Source organism: Anser cygnoides, chromosome 2, assembly GCF_040182565.1.
Source record: "Anser cygnoides isolate HZ-2024a breed goose chromosome 2, Taihu_goose_T2T_genome, whole genome shotgun sequence".
NCBI classification, from domain to species: Eukaryota; Metazoa; Chordata; class Aves; order Anseriformes; family Anatidae; genus Anser; species Anser cygnoides.
The window spans coordinates 132,786,657-132,805,439 of NC_089874.1; the positions used below are offsets into that span (position 1 = coordinate 132,786,657).

The following is an 18,783-nucleotide window of genomic DNA, read 5'->3' on the forward strand; positions in this document are numbered from 1 at the left end:
TAATTCCAGCCTTTTGCATTGATCTCTCTGGCTTTGTGGGTGATTCCCAGGATCAGGCTGTAAAGGCTTTTGGGTAGCACTTCTCTCCTAAGAAGAAAGCTTTGCATGCAGCATTTGAAGCCTTAGAGAGCTCCTGAATATCTGAGGACAGACTCAGGGAGGAGCCCCTTCCTCTACCATGGAGCACTCTGGAAACAGCTCTGGTTGTTCCCAGCTGTGGCATGTTGTAGCTGCAGATGACTATAATATAGGGCTGGCACAACTGGATTTTCCGAAGTGACAGTCATGACCCCCTTCAAAGAATTTTAGGGCAAGACAAAAGAGATTTCAGTTTTCACCTCACTCAGTCATTGCATTTGCCATTGTTTCTAGTGTTGCCTGTCCATTCTACCCTGTTTATTTCAATAGCAGCCCCTATTGCCTTGTTTATTTTGATAGCTTTTTTTTTTTTTAAAAAAAAAAAAAAACAGATTAGAATGTATGTATTTATTATGGAATAAGAATTATTGTTCTCCCAAAGTCACAAACCTACAAGAAAAAAACATTTTATTTCCATGGCCCAGGCATTCTGTGAAGGACAATTTATGAGGAAGATTCATAAACGTTATTCATCCTTCAGCTTGCCAAGCTTTGGTCCACTTATTCGAGCTTTGTGGAAGTAGCTGATTACACTTTAGATTTGTAAAGCTAGTCTGGATTTCCTGCTTACCTGTTTACTTTAACTGACTTTGATGATCCAGCACATATGTCCTGATGCAGTAATACTGGATTACAAGCCATCTAGTTTTTATGCTGGAGAAAAATTCAATTACTGTGACTCTTTCACCCAGCTGTTAAAAAACTTGGCGGGAGTTATCCATGCTGTCTTTCAAAAGAAATTGAACTCCTTCAGTGAAGGATTCTCTGTGCTTTTGCACATTTGAGGACTAACCTATATTTCACAGGTTTCATTGAGCATTTAAGTAGCAGTATAGGCCCGTGCATAGTCAAATATACTTTTCCGGCATTCTTTTTTTTTTTTTAAATATTATAGTAATACTTTCCATCTGGTGATACTTAAATTGTCTGGTTCTGATTTAGCCAAATGACAAACAAACACATTCTTAAGTGACTAGCTCTTCATTCAGAAGTCTCATAGCCTAGTTTTCCAAACTACATATCTGAACTATTCAATTTTTAGTAGTGTGACTAACATTAGATTTAGCTAATTATTTATAAAACAGATATAATTGACTGAATACAATACAATTTTAGTATATAAATGTAGCAGTCTCAGTCAGGATCTGCTATTCTAGCATTAAACTGCAATGCAAATAGGGACTTTAATTTGCAGAGTGGCTGTTTCACAGGAAAATATACAGGCAAAGGCTGATCGAGATCCACTCTGTTCTGTCATGCCCCTACACTTCACAGATGGGAAGGAATGCATGAACAGCACAATAAATTCCAAGGCAATGTGTGTTCATTAACCTGAAAGAGATGATTTCAACACATTTTTTCAGTGTACATATATAGTTTTGTATCTTCCTGTCACAACACTTCTTTTCTTTGTACTGTTGAGATACATGTCTTTCAGATTTAGCCAAAATAGCATAGTCCCTCCATAGTTCTATATATGCTCTTGACTATGAATTCTGCTTGTGGAAGAGTTCATGACTCTTCCTGGAGTAGACAGAGCTGGGAAATCATTCTGTAAACTAACATCTTGCCTAGAGGTAGGAAACCAGAGCATCGCCCTTGCTTACCAGTTTCCCCACTTCCTGCTAGAGCCCTACAAATCGGCAGGACATTCTTGCAAGAATCATGGAATCATAGAATCATTAATGTTGGAAAAGGCCTCCAAGATCATCTGGTCCAACCATACCCCTACCACCAACATTACCCACTAAACCATGTCCCTAAGCACCATGTCCAACCTTTCCTTAAGCACCCCCAGGGACGGTGACACCACCACCTCCCTGGGCAACCCGTCCCAGTGCCTGACTGCTCTTTCTGAGAAGAAATGTCTCCTCATTTCCAACCTAAACCTCCCCTGGCACAACTTGAGGCCATTCCCTCTAGTCCTATCACTAGTTATCTGTGAGAAGAGGCTGACCCCCAGCTCCTCACACCTTCCTTTCAGGTAGTTGTAGAGAGCAATAAGGTCTCCCCTGAGCCTCCTCTTCTTCATACTAAACAACCCCAGTTTCCTCAGCTGCTCCTCATAGGACTCGTGTTCCAAACCCTTCACCAGCCTCATAGCCTTTCTCTGGACACATTCCAGGGCCTCGATGTCCTTCCTGCAGTGAGGGTCCCAAAGCTGAGCACTTGAGGTGCGGCCTCACCAGAGCAGAGTACAGGGGGACGATAACCTCCCTGGTCCTGCTGGCTTCACTATTCCTGATACAAGTCAGGATGCCGTTGGCCTTCTTGGCCACCTGGGCACACTGCTGGCTCAGGTTCAGACAAGCGTTGACCAACACCCCCAGATCCTTTTCTTCTGCCCAGCTTTCCAGCCACTCTGCCCCAAGCCTGTAATGTTGCATGGGGTTTTTGTGACCAAAGTGTAGGACCCGGCAGCACTTATCCATGTTGAACCTCATCCCTTTGGTCTCTGCCCATCAATCCAACCTGTCCAGGTCTCTCTGCAGGGCCTTCCCACCCTCCAGCAGATCGACAATTCCCTCCATCTTGGTGTCGTCTGCAAACTTACTGAGGGTGCACTCAATTTCCTTGTCCAAATCATCAATAAAAAGGTTTCAGACTTTCAGATTTTGTTACTGTTCAGTGCACAACTTAAATGCATTTCTGACCCTGCATTTTAAACCAAGTCTAACTACAATCTAGGGACCTATATAATTGCACTTAAATTTAAATTCCATTAAGTGACTGAATGGTTTATCAGTGTATACAGACAGCAAAGGCTAATTGATGGTAACCTTACTTCTTTGTATGTCAGAAGCATTTTAGCATTTTCTGATGTTCTGATTGTCTTCTGAAATGTCTTAAATTTTCTTCTACAAATCTGTCTTAAGATATATAGAATCAGTTTCATTTAATTTTGCATCTCTCACTTTTAGGGAGACAGCTCTGTCAGCTGTTTACGTGCTTTACAACATTTTATGTGTATGGTTATCACTGCTTCATAGAAGAACGACTCAAAGCAGAGGAAAATGAAGTAACTTGACTGATATTGTATGGGAAGTCAGTAATAAAACTAATATTGAATGTCTTTGGAGACTCATGCCTTTCTCCAGTGGCTAGTGCCGCAACCTCTAATGGGTAGTTATAAATGTGCAGTTTTGTTAAATTACTTATAAAAGTGCTTTCTGTACTTTCTGTAATGCCCATCTCAATATAGTTACAATGCTTGGATCTTACTGAGACTTTGAGCAAACCTATAGGATAACATTTATGAACTATTACGCTTTCAGCAGTTTTGCTTTTTTGGCTGCTTTTAGCCACTTTGTGCAGTCACAGCAAACAAGGAATAGCTGCTAAAGTGTAAGTAAGTGGTGGTTACCTTTTGTTCTCTTTGTAATGTTTCTTTCTTATAAAGTTGAGTGTTTGCTAATAGTTTTGGATGAGAACTTCAAAAGTTGTATTTAATGCCTTGAGCTAAGTAAGGAGATTATATACCAAGAGCAATAGCAACTAACTGTGTAGGTTTTCCCTGCTTTTCAATATCTCAAACACCCATTCACTAGTCCTTACGGTTGATTTGTGCTGTAGGAAATGCTCACATTTTGCTAGTGGGTTGAAAGAGCCCAGACTGGGCACAGCAACATGTTCTAAAACTTTCACGATATGCAAAAAGACAAAGACAATTTTCAACAAAACTCCTCACTCAAGAATGCTTTTCAGTAGAGAAGAACTCTATTTAACTCTGAAGTTAACCAGACCCAAGCTGAGGGGCCCCAAAGGGCAGACTTACGCAATTGCAACCTCTCCTTAAAAAGTAATTTCTGCATCTGATCACATGAAAGTGTTTAACTTTGATTTTCTTTCCCGTTCCAGTTGTTTGTCAGCTTCTGATAATGAACACTTGTTTAATAACTTCAGGGATCTCTGCACAGATCCTGCCTCTTCTTACTGTCCCAGCTGTACAATTATTTCAGTCCCTGTAATTCATTATACCTTACAACTGCTGTTGGGGGTAATCATATATAACATGTAAACTGTAAGAATTGTCTAGCGGATATTCATATTGTACTTACATGAATGTCAGCGTGCCCACCAAATGTCTTAAATGAAACTGCAGATAAAGGAGATAAAAAAATATTAAAGTGTAAAATCCGTGTATAAGTACTTATTCTACGTTGGCTAAATTCTTTGCCAGGTTCCACAGTCTAATTTCAGAGATTTTTAAGGTTTAGATGTGGTAATTGATCTACTGAAAGGTGTCTTTCAGCAGAGGTAACAGTACAAATAGTTGTTATGAAGGCTCTAACAATAGTTGCTAATCTAAGCACTATGTGTTAAATGAAGTGGTGATATAGTATTGAGTCATGACAGATATCAGTTAACAATTAGTATTGCTTAAATGAAAGCAGTAGGCTAGTTTGTATTTTAAGAGAAATAATGAGGGAAATAAGATGATTTACACATGGGGGAAATAAGGTGATTTACACATTGGCTATATGTTCGTCCAGCAAAATGTCTTTGAAAGATATTTTAAAGAATAGAATAAAACCACACTGGTCTGAATGGCCTATAGTAAGAGACAGTGAGAGATGCGGAAGTCAAAATAAATTTAGACTGTCTGCATTCAGAAACCTTGGCTATTGTAAGAGCTGATTTACGTTAGAGATTATCAACCAAGATCTTGTAGCACTGCATGGAAGTGCTATTCAATTTACCTAACTCGGGTTATCTGAAACTTTGGCATCTGACCTAGATCAGTTGTCTAAATCAGTCGTCTGATCACTGGGAAGAGACAGCCACCCTCAGAGGGTGATTCATCTCAGCCCAAAAGAACTTTGTGAAACAGACAGGGATAAACCATGTCTTTGGAGGTGTTTGGCTTCTGTTTCAGGTCTAGATAACTAGCTTTAACTGCAGGGCTCACTTCTGTAGTTAGTAGTACTAGTGGTAGTTAAATCATAGTTAAAACAGAGGTAGTTAAAATTAGTCAAGAAAAATCCCCTCACTCTATTCTCACTGTAAGTATTCAAGGATATCTGTCCAAAAGTATGCACAATATAAGAAAAACCTGCAAATTTTTGATTTTAAAGGCATGCAGGTTCCTAAAGACAAAGTGTGGTACAAAGCAGGATGTCAACAGGCTGGATGGTTTACAGCCTCTGACTTTAAGGTTGTTGGAATTTGTGCTTGCTGAGAACAAGTTTTAAGTGAGCTCGTGTGGTCATGTTGAATTTGCACAGGAGGTGTTAAGACATATTTTAGCAAAATAATGGAGTTCCTTTGAAAGTAATTGTCTTTTCATTCCCAGGAATTTGTGTTCTTTGAGCATGAATTCTACTTTCATATATAAAAACTTGCAAGTTTTCTTCAGAAAAGATTGTTCTCCTTTATGTGCTAAGTGATCAGGCTTTGTTTTTGCAATGAGTCTGCTTGAAAATAATTTTTTAACCAGTTTAATCCAGGATAAGGGTAAATTTGCAAAACCAAGATTTTTGTATATACTTTCTGTTATAAAAATGAAATTAATAAGATCCAGTATGAACCTATAAGTTATTTAGAAAAAAAAGTGAGTCTGTAGGGTGAAAGAATAGCTTTTATTGAAAGAGCTCATAGAGCAGGAAGGGAAGAAATGAATGAACATTCCAGTGCACAAGTCTCTTTCAGATCTATTTTTTTCAATGTTAATTTTTTTTCCTTCTAATATATATGACTGAGATAACTCAGCAGTCATCCTAGCTAGAGCCCTAACCGGGTATGAATGTTTCACTTATGGTAGGATAAACCGTGTTTCTTTTCACCAGACTGAAACTATTATAAAAATACTTCATCTTTGGGATTGCCCTTGCTTATAAAACATCTTAGCTGCTGGAGGTGCTGGATAAGTTTTTAAAAAGCATTAGGGGCTCCTATACATAGCATATTATGTAACATTCATAAATAATCATTAAACAATAATAATCGGGCTCCTATCCTAATTTGTTCACCTCTACTGGATTAATTTTAATATGCTACAGGGTGAGGTATTTGTCAGTATGTACACTCACTTTTTTTTTTTTTTTGGTAATCTATCCAATTTCACTTATGTTTTAAAGATGGGTTTCATGAGATACTCTTAATATTTTGTATTTGCACAATGTTTGAATGAAAAATATGTAGTCTCTTAAAGGAACCCACTTGTACTTCATATTGAAATGGAAAAAAAGTTGCAGGAAATAGATCAGAACTGCATATTTTGTGTCTGAATAACTGTTGAAAGAGCCATTTATAGCTGCATTTTCCTATTCTTGTACAGTCAACACAAAAAAGTAATTGTCCTGGTTCCAGTTAGGACAGAGTTAAGTAGCTCATAGTAGCTGGTAGGGTGCTATGTTTTGGATTAGGATGAGAAGAGCGCTGATAACGTGCTGATGTTTTAATTGTTGCAGAGCAGTGTTTACACCAGGCCAAGGACTTTTCGGCTTCTCGCTCTGTCCTGCCAGCGAGCAGGCTGGGGGTGCAGCAGGAGCTGGGAGGGGACAGACCCAGGACAGCTGACCCAAACTGGCCAAAGGGGTATTCCATACCATCTGGGGTCATGCTAAACAATATATAGGGGTGGCTGGCCGGGGTGGGGGGCCGGCTGCTCAGGGATAGGCTGGGCATCGGTCAGCGGGTGGTGAGCAATTGCATTGTGCATCACTTGTTTTCTTACACATTATTATTGTTAATACTATTACCATTATCACTATTATTATTATTATTGTTATTATTATTTTCCTGTCTTAATAAACTGTCTTTATCTCAACTCACAGGCTTCACTTTCCTGTTTCTCTCCCCCATCCCAGAGAGGGAGGGGGGAGGGTGAGCGAACGGCTGTGTGGTGTTTAGCTGCCAGCCGGGTTAAACCACAACAGTAAGGAATTAAAAAAATAAATAAATCAGAACTGTGATTGCAGATAAGTAACTGCAGATGCAAACTCCAAATGTACTTGTGTGTGGAATGGGTTATACATTTCCATTACTTTTTCTGCATATGGAATATCCAGGCTGTATGTGGGCATCTGCATGTATGAGAATCCAGGTCAGAATATGTAACTGACACCGTGCTGACACCAAAATATCAAGTAAGTAACACTGTATTCTCTACCCAGCCCAAATAATTAAACACTTCCTTGGAAAAGAATATCAGCATTGTAATTGTAATTCTATCATGCAATTATGGTCCTTGGATTAGGAAACCTAATCATTCTCTAATAAAAGGCAACAAAAAAAAGAACTTTTGTTGATTTAAAATTAAGAGGAAACTTGATATGATGGAATAAACAAAGGCTATCAAACTAATTACAAACTGGAATATATTTTTGACAGTATGAAAATTAGAAGAAATCAGTTCCATATGTTAGAAATACAATTAATGATTGGAATAGTAACAATCAAATTTTACTTGCTATGCCAAGTTTTATTTCCTATCTTGTAAATCACAAACAAATGTTATAAACAAGCCAACTGCTAGAGATGTGATTAATCAGTTTTTATAAACATGCTGATACTGGGTGACCAATTTTAAGCAATGAATGTAGAAAATATGGAGAATCAGAAAAGACAAAGCTCCATCTTAATGTGAATTAAGAGTTGGATTTTTTTTTTTTTTCCAAGTCAGGTAAAAGAGCCTTGTAGAGGTCCCTGCACAGGAGCTGCATTGTAGTCAGCTCCAGCAACATTGGCTGTAGCCAGTGTCAGGATCTCTCCATCTGCAAAGCCCTTGATGTTGCTGCTTCAGCTGTGCAGTATCCTAGCAGGGGGCCCCAACCTGCCTGTGCAGCCCAGCAGTAGCACTTCTGCATCACAGTGCAAGGAGCGATACTTCTGCCACCCGCCGTCATCCTTCTACTCTGACCTCACAAAGAAAAATTGTTCCATATGAAATGAATACATAGTGAAAAAACAGTGAGTTTACCTGAACCAAATGGTTTCAACTGTGGACTCTGGTCACAGTGAAGTTTCAGAAAGGGAACATTTAGAAAGATTGCCTTTGAATAACCATTATGAGATATGACAATATTGCATGGGCAATGGAAACATCACAAACATACCACTTCAATAAATTCACACTCTCCCTTTCAGAGGCCTCCATGTAAAAAAGCCCAAATAAATTGAGGGGGTGGAGGAAAATGGCAGCTATTATGGTAAAGGGAGCAGATTTGACCTGCTTTCTGGTGTCTAGGGGTCTGACAAGGCTCTTGTATAACTGATTTTACAGAATGCTGGGCTAAATATAGGACCTGCCAACTTCAAATGAACTTTAAAGTGTAATCAAAAATACAATTCTGAGTTTATGATTTTGTGCCTGAACATACAAAGAGTTTTTATTTCCTTCTTTGAAGTCCTTTGGAGACTTCTGCATTCTTCACCTTCATAAAATCTCTGTTTGTATACAACAGGTTTCTTATATAGTATTTGCCCCTGAAACTGTGTTCTAATCTAACATAGAAACCACAAGAGTTTGAGTAATGACCCTGTGTTTATTCTTTGCTTTGATTGTCTTCTGTACAATAGCTTCTCTGGGGAAAAGACAACAATATTCTGAAGACACTAACGTAGGTTAATTTAACTTAATGTCTCACTTCAGCCCATAGTACTTTCTGAAAGAAATATTAATATGGGAGTTTTTCAATTCTCAATGTAGTCTTTGTCAGGAGTATGAGATGTCTGAAAGAAGATAATTAAAGAATCCTTAAAAATATTTCAGCATTACGATCTTTCATATTTTATAGTTTGTCTGAAATATTTCAGCATATCCTTCTGAAAAGGAACTGAGAAGCCAGTCACATTAAATAGCATTTCTTTTATTCTAAACTAGCCTCCTGGTCATATATGATACCATACTCTGTTGAGTTTTGTAGCTCTGGCTCTGAAACAGTGCTCAGCACTTCACTACACTAGCATAGCAGAGACTGCTTTATAGACCTGTTTTACAGAATAGATTTCTGCAAAGAAAAGTCCACCATATATGGATTAAAAAAAGAAAAAAAAAACACTATGAGATTATTTCATGATGAACCTCTTAAAAATGCAGGTTCATATCTACCATATAATAATTTCATGCTCCATAATTTATTGCATAAAAATCCAGAGCTTTACAACTCTGAGAAATCTCTGCAGTAGAGTGACACTTTTCCTCCCACTCTTTAGGACATTTTCCTGATTTAAAAATGCCTCATCAGTAGCTCTGTATGTTGGTATGCTGCCATACTGTTCTTTCTTCCATCTCTGTGCTTCATGAGGAGCAACAAGTCTTTTTACAAAACTTTCCTCATTAGTAACTATATTTAGCTGTTACCTGTATGTTTCCCAAGGACAGTGAAAATATGGACTCTTCTTTACTGACTTTTTTTTTTTTCACAAGAGCAGCATAAATATAATTCACAAAAATAACATATAACATATAATACTGTCATGATACCATGACCTCATCTTTTGAAACAACTCACACGTCTTCCATTTGTATTATACACAGAAATATTTGTTTATGCCAAACTGTGTTTTCTTTACATAATTAGCTACCGCTGCTTTCATAGAGTAATTCATCCAGCTTTATCTGGTTATCCTCATATGTTCACAAACATATGCTTGTCCCTAATGCTTTCTTTAGGTGCCTTGTGTCTGGGTTAACACGTATTGGCAACAAAGAAAAGTTTGACTGCTTCTGGAGATGTAGATGAGGTTTTGCAATAATTATTTTGCAGTAATTGCTATGATTTTCCCTTTGTAGGCATATGGAAACACAGCGAATGTGGGTCTGCAAATGCTATTTTTAATCAAATGGGTTGGTGGCTGCAGATAATGCCATTCATCCATTTGCAATTGTTGACAGTTGTAAGTATGCAGCTACTCATGGCAGTATAACAACAATGAAAAGAATGATAAAGATGGCATCTTTTGAAAATCTCAGCACTGTAATTTCTGTTAGAAGTATTCTCCTGTACAAATAAAAAGCTAGTCTTAAAAGTTTAATTTTAAGAGTTTAAAAAACAAACAAAAAGTTTCTTCCTTTATCGGTCTCATGTATAGTCTCTGTCATGTACTCACAAATACTGATGAACAGCAATTAAAGAGTAAGTGTTTTGGACAAAGAGCACACACTGAACTCAGTTTCCCAGAAAGGACATAGGCAAAAGCCTTTCTTATTTGCACAAATAGATTTCATGTCTGTGTGCACAAATCGTACCATAAAGAGGCCACAGAATTAAGGTTCCTGTTAGCAACCATGAATGCTAAGGGCCTGGCACTCATACCATGTGCATTTCAGGGGAAGTTTGCTTTACAGTTTTACAGTCTATGGGCTGAATATTTTAGGGGTTGGAAGAGCATTCTCTGGGAGCACATCTTCAGGTTTGGTTTCATCTGAAAGAAAGCTGTCTGGATATGGTTTCCTGTTAAAGGAGGCCATCTGGACATGGTCCTGGGCAAGCAGCTCTACGTGTCCTTTCTTGAGCAGGGGGTTTGGACCAGATAACTTCCAGAGGTCCCAGCCAACCTCAGCCATTCTGTGGTTCTATGAATTCAGGCTGAGCACTGAAAGTCTGCTCCCTGTGTGAATCAAGCTGGTAAGTGGTGATGATCAGGAGACTCCTCTCAGCAGTACACTCCTGAACGAAAATAAAACATTAATTTGGGACACACAGAGTTAGTCAAGCATTCAACTGCCCTCTTTAGCATACTTGTACTGAATTCAGGATTGTAATTATTCACAAAAGGAATATTCCCTTTTCATTGCCATATATAAGGTTATTTCTTAAAAAGTTTTTTTTTTTTTTTTTTCCTCCTTGAACAAAAGGGAAGCATCCTAAGGGACATACAGTACCCCTGTGAGATCAGGCCACTCTCTCAGCCAAGTTTCTGGGTGAGTGCTTTGAAAAATAACACTCCTTTTCCTAAAACAATGGATATAATCCTGAGGAAAATTGTGCAATCCATCAATCCTGCAGAGATTTATGGTTTGAGAAAAAGGTTAGAGAGAGGGAACAAACAGAAGAGGAGGACTCTAAATTGGCAATAAATGCTATTAAATCCCTTTAGTTCTTGCAGTTTGAAATCTGCTAAGTGTATTATATGTCATTTAGCCACATATGCATTGTCAGAGTGTGCTCAGGGAGCAATAGCCATACCATGAAAATTATAGTAGTTATTCTGCTCTGAAATACTAAAAAAAAAGGCAGCTTTCCTGTTCCCTATATAAGGCTGAACCAGGTGGGTAACTCCAGCCATTGCCAAATCATCACCAGCCCCAAAGGATTTGTTATGGCAGGTTTTAAAGACCTCCTAAATGAAACATTGTATTTGGAAGCAAAAAGGAGGGGAAAGAAAGGGAGAGCAATACACTTGTAGATGGTTTTCTTCAAATATTTTAGAATAGATGAATATGGTGTTAATTAAGCTTACATTTTCACTTACAGTTTATATGAACTAGGAAAATCCTAGCCTTTTCATGCATTTAGGCTTAAAGAGATAATATTGTAACCCATAGAGGTCAGGCTTGTTTTTCCTCAATTCAACTAAAGGAATAGAAAATGATTTTCATAGCACAGTTCTTGAATTTGAAGGAAAAAAAAAAAAAGCAGGTTACACTTATAGTCAAATTTAATGAAGTGCCAATCAGCAAAGCATTCAAGCTTTCTCCTACTGAGTATATGCATCGATCTTACCCTGAATCAAGGTCAAAAAATTGTGGTGTTCAGAAATGCTGAGTATCACTGCATATGCTGTTTAATGATAATAATAGACCTTTCCAATGACAAAGTATATTATGCGGGCAGTTCTTAACATTACAATTTAATGTTAATATTAACAAAACAGAATATTTTAAATTCCTTAGTTTTTGTTTGTTTGTTTGTTGTTGTTGTTGTTGTTGTTTTCTTTTAAACCTGGACACCTGTCTGTTACATTCAAAGTTATTGTTTATTCTTATCTTCAGGATTTTGTAGAAGTACAAGAAAATCCAGCTGAAAAATGCCCTAAAAAATTTGGAAGTCTTGCTGAAGACAATGAGTTGGGGCTTGTTCATGAACTAGCTTTTTGAGCACTCACCTTTACAAAGAGCAAGCAACATCCAAGGGAATTGTTGCGTTTTGAAGCTTTTCTGTGGTTGGTCCCATTGGCAGAAATGGAAGTTGTTTGAAATGTCCTAATTTTTTTTTTGTTGTTGTTTTTTCTCATTGTGAATATCAGAGTGTAAAATAGGAGATTAGTTTTGTAGAGATATATATTTCAGCCTGTGTATTCTGAATGCTTGGCAGAGAATACATGAATATCAAAGGCTAGAGTGATTTGGCAACTAGAAAAGGAAGGAACATATTTTTGCTAAAAGGAAATGTAATAAAATATGTAATCCTCACTGCCTTTGTAATCACCTCCCATGATACATCCTATTGATTGGGAATTATTAGGCTAAGAAATAAAATGCATGTTCTACTTTTCCTGTGACCTCTTTTCTCTGAAGGGCTACTTGTCTACAAGTTCTGTCATTTGTGTTATGTATCTGTTTTGCTAGCATTTAGTGCAATTATAATACCTCTAGTGAGTCCTCTAAACATTAATTGATAAAATTGTCCCTAAGGCTAGGGACTAAGCCTAAGATTTAAAGAGGATGTGAGGCACTGAGATTTTACCTAAAGTTCCTTTCAGGGCGGTGCATCCCTTGCTCGTCTTCTACTATACAGTTTGACTTTAAAGTACTATTAGATCTTGATCCAGCTCTGCCACGCCTTAAACATAGACTCAGTGTCTCTTTCGACAGTAAATTGTACACTAAATGAACATACATAAAACTGAGCCAACTACTTCCTCATCTCATCACAGTGGCAGATGATATAAGTTGGATTTTTCATGATATTTTGCATGAAGAAAATTGAGTTTAGAAACCTGTTATCAAAGATGTTGCAGATTTTTGTCATTCGTTGATATTAAGAATATAACACAGGATTCAGATTTCTTTGATTATATTCTGCAATTCTCTCTTTAGATGCTAATTTTAGTCCTACTATTCTCTATTTTCATTAACATTTCTAGAAATTTTCTCAAATGAAATTTAGAAATTGTTGTCTTGATATTTTATCTTATTGCAATGTATGGACATGCATGTTCAGTAAGTTCAGCAGACGGACCTTTTTTTTTTTTTTTCTTTTCTGAAGCAAGTGAAACCTTGTTGTAAATAACACAAAGAGGAAAACAATAGATCTATAAATATATACTGTGCCCTAGTGTATATACACTGCTTTAGTGTCTTTCTTTCTGAAGAGAAATGTGGTGTAGGTGAGAAACTGTTTACTGAGTGTGGTTTCTGTTTTGGGCTACACTCATGCTCAGGACAAAAAAAAAAAAGGGAAATCTCAGTGCCGAGATTGAATTTAGTTCTACGTCTCTACCATCACACATAGCTCATGCTTGGACTTAAACACTACCCATAGTCACTTATTCTCTTTAATTCCTAGCATTCTCCAAGCAACAGTTTAAGTCCATGGTTATGCTGAAAATCTCTGCTTGGGCATGGACAGGAATAGCATGGGCTAGTGGAAGGAAAAAACATTGCATCCATTTGGATGTAAACTGTGGTGTTGCTTGCACTTCATTGTATTTACTGTTGTCGTTATAGCTCCAGACTTTACTTCAGCCCTCTTTGTATTTTTTCCTACTGAGGAGCAGCCAGATATGATGAGAGATTAACAGAAATGATTGCTTTGAATGTAAGATTTGATTAGGAAAGAGGTACAAGAAACAAGTTCAGCAAGTTCATAAATAGCAATATTTAAAATCCAATAATTGCTGCCAATTACCCTAATGAACTTTATAGGGAATCCCTCCTCAGGAATGGAAATGCCTTCACTTTTGAATAGGATGCCAGAGGGCCCTAGCTACAGAAGACAGGTCTTTTTTCATAACTGCACTACACTTCTCGTAAGCAACTAGGCAAGCACCACCAGGATAGAGTTTGCTTTTTTCTTTAGACAAATTTATTTGCCCACATTTTTCAATGAGACTGTGAATACGTAATTTCTTCTGTGGAAAATAGGTAAAGAACAATTATTTCTTGTGTACTTGATCTTTTTAGTATATGCTGTAGTCACCAACACACAAGTCACTAACATACAAGATCTAACAAGATGCTTTGGGATCTCCTCTTTTTTATTATTATTAGCAAGCTGTATATACTTCTTTTATCAATAACCAGAAAATATGTGACATTTTGCTTTGCTAAATGTCCTAACAGAAATAATATGAATTAAACAAACACATTCAAGGAATATTTATGTTGCACACAGGTTTTATTGAAGCATTTCTTAACAGAATTGTCTTTTATTTCCATTTCTGATCATGATAAAGAGCATGGTGTTCCTTTTCAAATTTCAAAACCCTAAAAGGTGTTAAAATATTTTCAATTGAGATCAAACAGTGTTGTTTTTTTTTTTTTTTCTCCCATCCTCAGAAATTGTTGGAATATTGGGGACAGAATTTGGTTGGACAGAAACATTAGAGGAAAATAGGTACCATTCACGTGATAGGTGGAACAGAAAACTTTCATATAAAACTTAACATTTGGAAAAATTCTAAGTCTTATCACACAAAGAAGAGTGCTGGTTAAGTTCAATGCCATGAACAGCTATGGACATATATGGCCTTTTCACTTTTGACAAATATTTCATGAAAAACATCTGATTTCTGTGAACATATTTAAATCACTGAATGCCTGCTGAATAGTTTGATAATTCCCACCTGCAGGTTGTTCAGGAACTGCCTAGTTGTATTTGCTTCCTTGGGTTGTGTGATTAATTTTATAGCGAATTACTCACAATAAAAACAGTCAAGCCCCATGCCAGGATGTTGGTGCTGTAGGTATGGCCGAGTACATGTACACTTTGCCCATAGCAACTTGCATTCTAACACAGAGTTTGTCCCAGGAAGCCCTGGGAACAATTATAGACTGTGGAGAGCACACAGCATATGCCATTGAGCATAACAGCTTTAGGACTATGCTTTCGTGCTGTCCAGACTCCGTCCCTTTGCCAGTAGTAAATTTCAGTGATGCAAGTCCTGGATAAGTATATGTAACCTGGAAGTACTAAATCATCTGAGATTGATTTACAGGCAAAAAACTCCAATGTGTGTGTTAACAGATAGGTACAAAAGTATATGAATATCTCAGTCTCTTCCTCACTCTCCCATTTGTCATTGTAATCACAACCTGGGTCTCATTTTGCCTCCCTGACCATGGCAGTTTTGGCAAGAGGCTGTGCAGCAGCCCTAGGTCTTCAGTTGCAAGTAGAGAAGGGCGAGGCTGAAAATATTTTGCTATCAGCAGTTGCTGGGGTTTGGACATAACTCAATAACAGAGAATTGTTTGTAATTGAGAATTAAGAGCATTTATACAGACTGTCTAAAGTTGCTGAGGATTCACAAACTGTCCTGTGAATAGCTGTTGTCACAATGACTGCAAATAAAAATCATCCCACAAATAGCAGCCAGGCCCTTGTTCATGAAATATTTCAATCTATGTATTCAGCTGCCCTAAAATTACTTGTGCAATAAGTAAGCTATTAACTTTTGTATGGAGAAATTAATCAGCTGGATGTGTTCCTTTAGTGATGTTGCAATCCGGTTGTTCAGTAATTAAGATTCTGCACGACAGTTATAACTATTAAGGGAAATCAGATTGCTGAGGTCTGGAGGCAAGAATAAAATTGTTCCTTTTGGCTTGTGACTGTGATGTTACACATTAACCTTGTCCTTTTGGAAGGCTTACTCTGCTTCTGACAATACCCATGCTGCTTGATCAAAGCTGGGCTTCAAATCCAGTGAAGAACATCTGCTGTGTTGGCTCATAATTTGCTATACTGGGCACGGTCATGCTCTGATAGGAAAGAAATAGAAGCAATAAAGATTTGAAAAATATTTGTAAAATTGTCCAGATGAGGTAAGTATGTTTACTTAAGTAATTCCTGCAGTGGAAGGCAGTAGTCATCCCTGCACCATCTTGTTTACTCTGACTCTTAGATACTTGTAATTGCAAACAATTAGCAAGGATTCCCATTGACTGACATAAGTCATTTCAATATCAGATCTTAAAATAGTGCACATCTGCAGTTCAGCACAGTGTTAAACAAAATGTTACTGCTCGAGATTCTTTGATAAACGAGATAAAACAAAGCCACTTCTGCTCATTAAGTGTTAAATTAAATGAGTTAACAATAGTTACCTTAATAATTAAATTATCATTATTATTGTTAAATTGTTAAATTAAATTATTATTATTATGTTCAATAAACCAGAAAGTCCCAGCCTACAGCTTCTGAAACTATGATATTTTGCTTTCTGCAGATGCATTTTCTTCCCCAAATTTATGAGAAAAACAAAGTAGTATTTAACGTTTTTGTTTTCATTGTCTGAGAATCAGCAAATTTTGAGTTAACCACCACAGGCACAGAATATGTTTTAGGGCCAGTTATCATAGTTATGGAGAATGTTTTAATGTAGCAGGTATCCTGAGCACTAGCGACAGCCAAATGCTACATCAGGCAATAAAACGTTTTTGCCTTATGCCTTATTTCTGTGAGATGCCTACCACATTCCCCAATTCCACCCCAAAATGCATTATTAACATGCCATTTAACCAGCTGCTATGTATTACAATATATTACCATATATATGTACAATTCAGAAGTTAATTCAGGTTTTTGAAGCATGAAATATTATATAAAATATTAATTTTATTTTAATGGATGGCCTTGGGTCTGACAGATCTGTTGAGACACTGTGCTTCATTCGATGGGATATAGGGAAGGTTAACTGAGACAAGGAGATGAGAGAGCAATGATGAGAACTGATGAGCAAGTAATGGTAGAATGGTGTTTAGCCAAAATGTGCAAGGGAGAGAGGAATGAATGGCAAGGGCAGAGGAAGATAAAAGGCTCTGCCTGTCAGCAAGAAAACCAAGTTCATACTCTAGCAATAACAGCGACTGAGTTCTAGAAACACTAAATGGCACCTGTGCAGTGATTCTGTAAAACATTTCTGAAAACAATGCTGAATCAGTGAATGCAGTTTCAGTTGTTCAAGTTTGGATGCAACCAAATTTTAAGAATACAGATTTGCATGTTATCTGCATGTGAAATCCTTCATGGCTGCAGGTGACTATGCTTGAGAAATCTTTGTGTCAACTTTAAGCCATCTTAAAGGGGAGTATGAAAGTCCCTGTTGACTTCCATAAGATTATGTAAGTTTGCAAAGCATTCTCCTCCTTTCTGACATTCCTCCACTCCTTTTCTGGAGTTGATGGAGGTCCCAAATAAGTAATCCTAACAAATTACTGGGGAGAGCTGCTGAGACAGAAATGGGATAGTAAATCACCACTGGTTATTTTGTTAAAAGAAGAATTTTGCTCAAAGAAACAAAACCTACAATGTAAGAAATTGATTCAGATGCATCAGCTTCTTACTGATGAGCTGCATCATAATGTGGGACTAAACTATTCTCATACAAATACCATATTTTGACTCTTGGACCTATTTATAAATAAGCCATAGGTAGAAGAAAGTAGAGCTCAGGGAGTTAGTACAATGTAAAACTCTGAGTATCTGCATTTGTATTCTGCTTTTGCAAGAACTAATATTGTCAAAAAGGTTTTAAAATTTGAAAGTGATTTTTCTCTAGCAAGACAAATGGTTTATAAGAACACCTGATTTTTATTGATTCATGAATAAATCAGTCTCTGCTTTGCTTTGGTCCTGGCTTGAAGATATAGATTACTATGGAAGTTAGCAAGAAAATAATCTATTAAAAATAATGTTTTGAATAACACTTTTAAAAGAGTAAACAGTGGTTTCCCATTCAACTTCTACATTTTTTATTAAGCAACCGCTGTAATAATTTGATGCAAATCATACACATCATACACCAGTTATTCTGCTGTCTTGTGTTAACAGAAGCACTTATCTCACATCTGGACAACCCTTCAGTCTGATACATGCTGTTGGTTGTGATCCCCCCAGGCACATGGTGAATGAACGTATCAATGCCTGGCTACTCTGTAAGGAACTGGCAATGCAGATCTTGTGTTTTGGCAGTGACGGCTTTGTTTTCTTTGTCAAATCTACTGAGGAAGAGTGCAGATTGTGTCCTGTACATGAAAGTATTTTTGTAACTCATGTTGCAAGGTATCATTCACCAGGCTAAGCATCCATAGCAGTGTTTGACTTTACTGAAAAAAAAAAAAAAGATGTCATGAACAGTTCGCACACCTTTCAGTATATACTGGTTCTTTTATAAAACAATAATCTGGGTTAAAGTCAGTAGCTACATATCAAAGACAGAGCAAACTAGACTTTCAAAGTTCAGGAAAATACTTTTACATGTGCTCTGTATGGAGTAAATGAAGGATATAAGTGGCTAGTTGCATAGTGGGTGAAAGACCCTCAGGAACAGGCAGGTAGAGGTTGCCTGCAGTGGGAGAGAAAATTAATACTTTGTCAGAGCTGGGCATATATTTCTTTCCCTTTCTCATGACCTTTTTTAGCTGTTACTTTGTTATTCATCACAGTTCCCAGTTATGATTCAGCCATCTTGCTGAAACACATCAAAGAATATTGCATCACAGACATGAGCCATATATTTTATTCATGTGATGTGTTT

General features: G+C 37.3%; 1 long non-coding RNA gene across 1 annotated transcript in view; it reads left to right on the forward strand.

Annotated features, from left to right (window-relative positions):
* LOC125183290 (uncharacterized) overlaps nucleotides 1-16,307 on the forward strand; it is a 52,479-nt gene extending 36,172 nt beyond the window's left edge. The window contains exons 3-4 of the long non-coding RNA XR_007165077.2: nucleotides 10,940-11,005; nucleotides 12,077-16,307. This is a non-coding gene — a long non-coding RNA (uncharacterized lncRNA). The remainder of the gene's footprint in view (nucleotides 1-10,939; nucleotides 11,006-12,076) is intronic.
* Nucleotides 16,308-18,783: the final 2,476 nt, after the last annotated feature.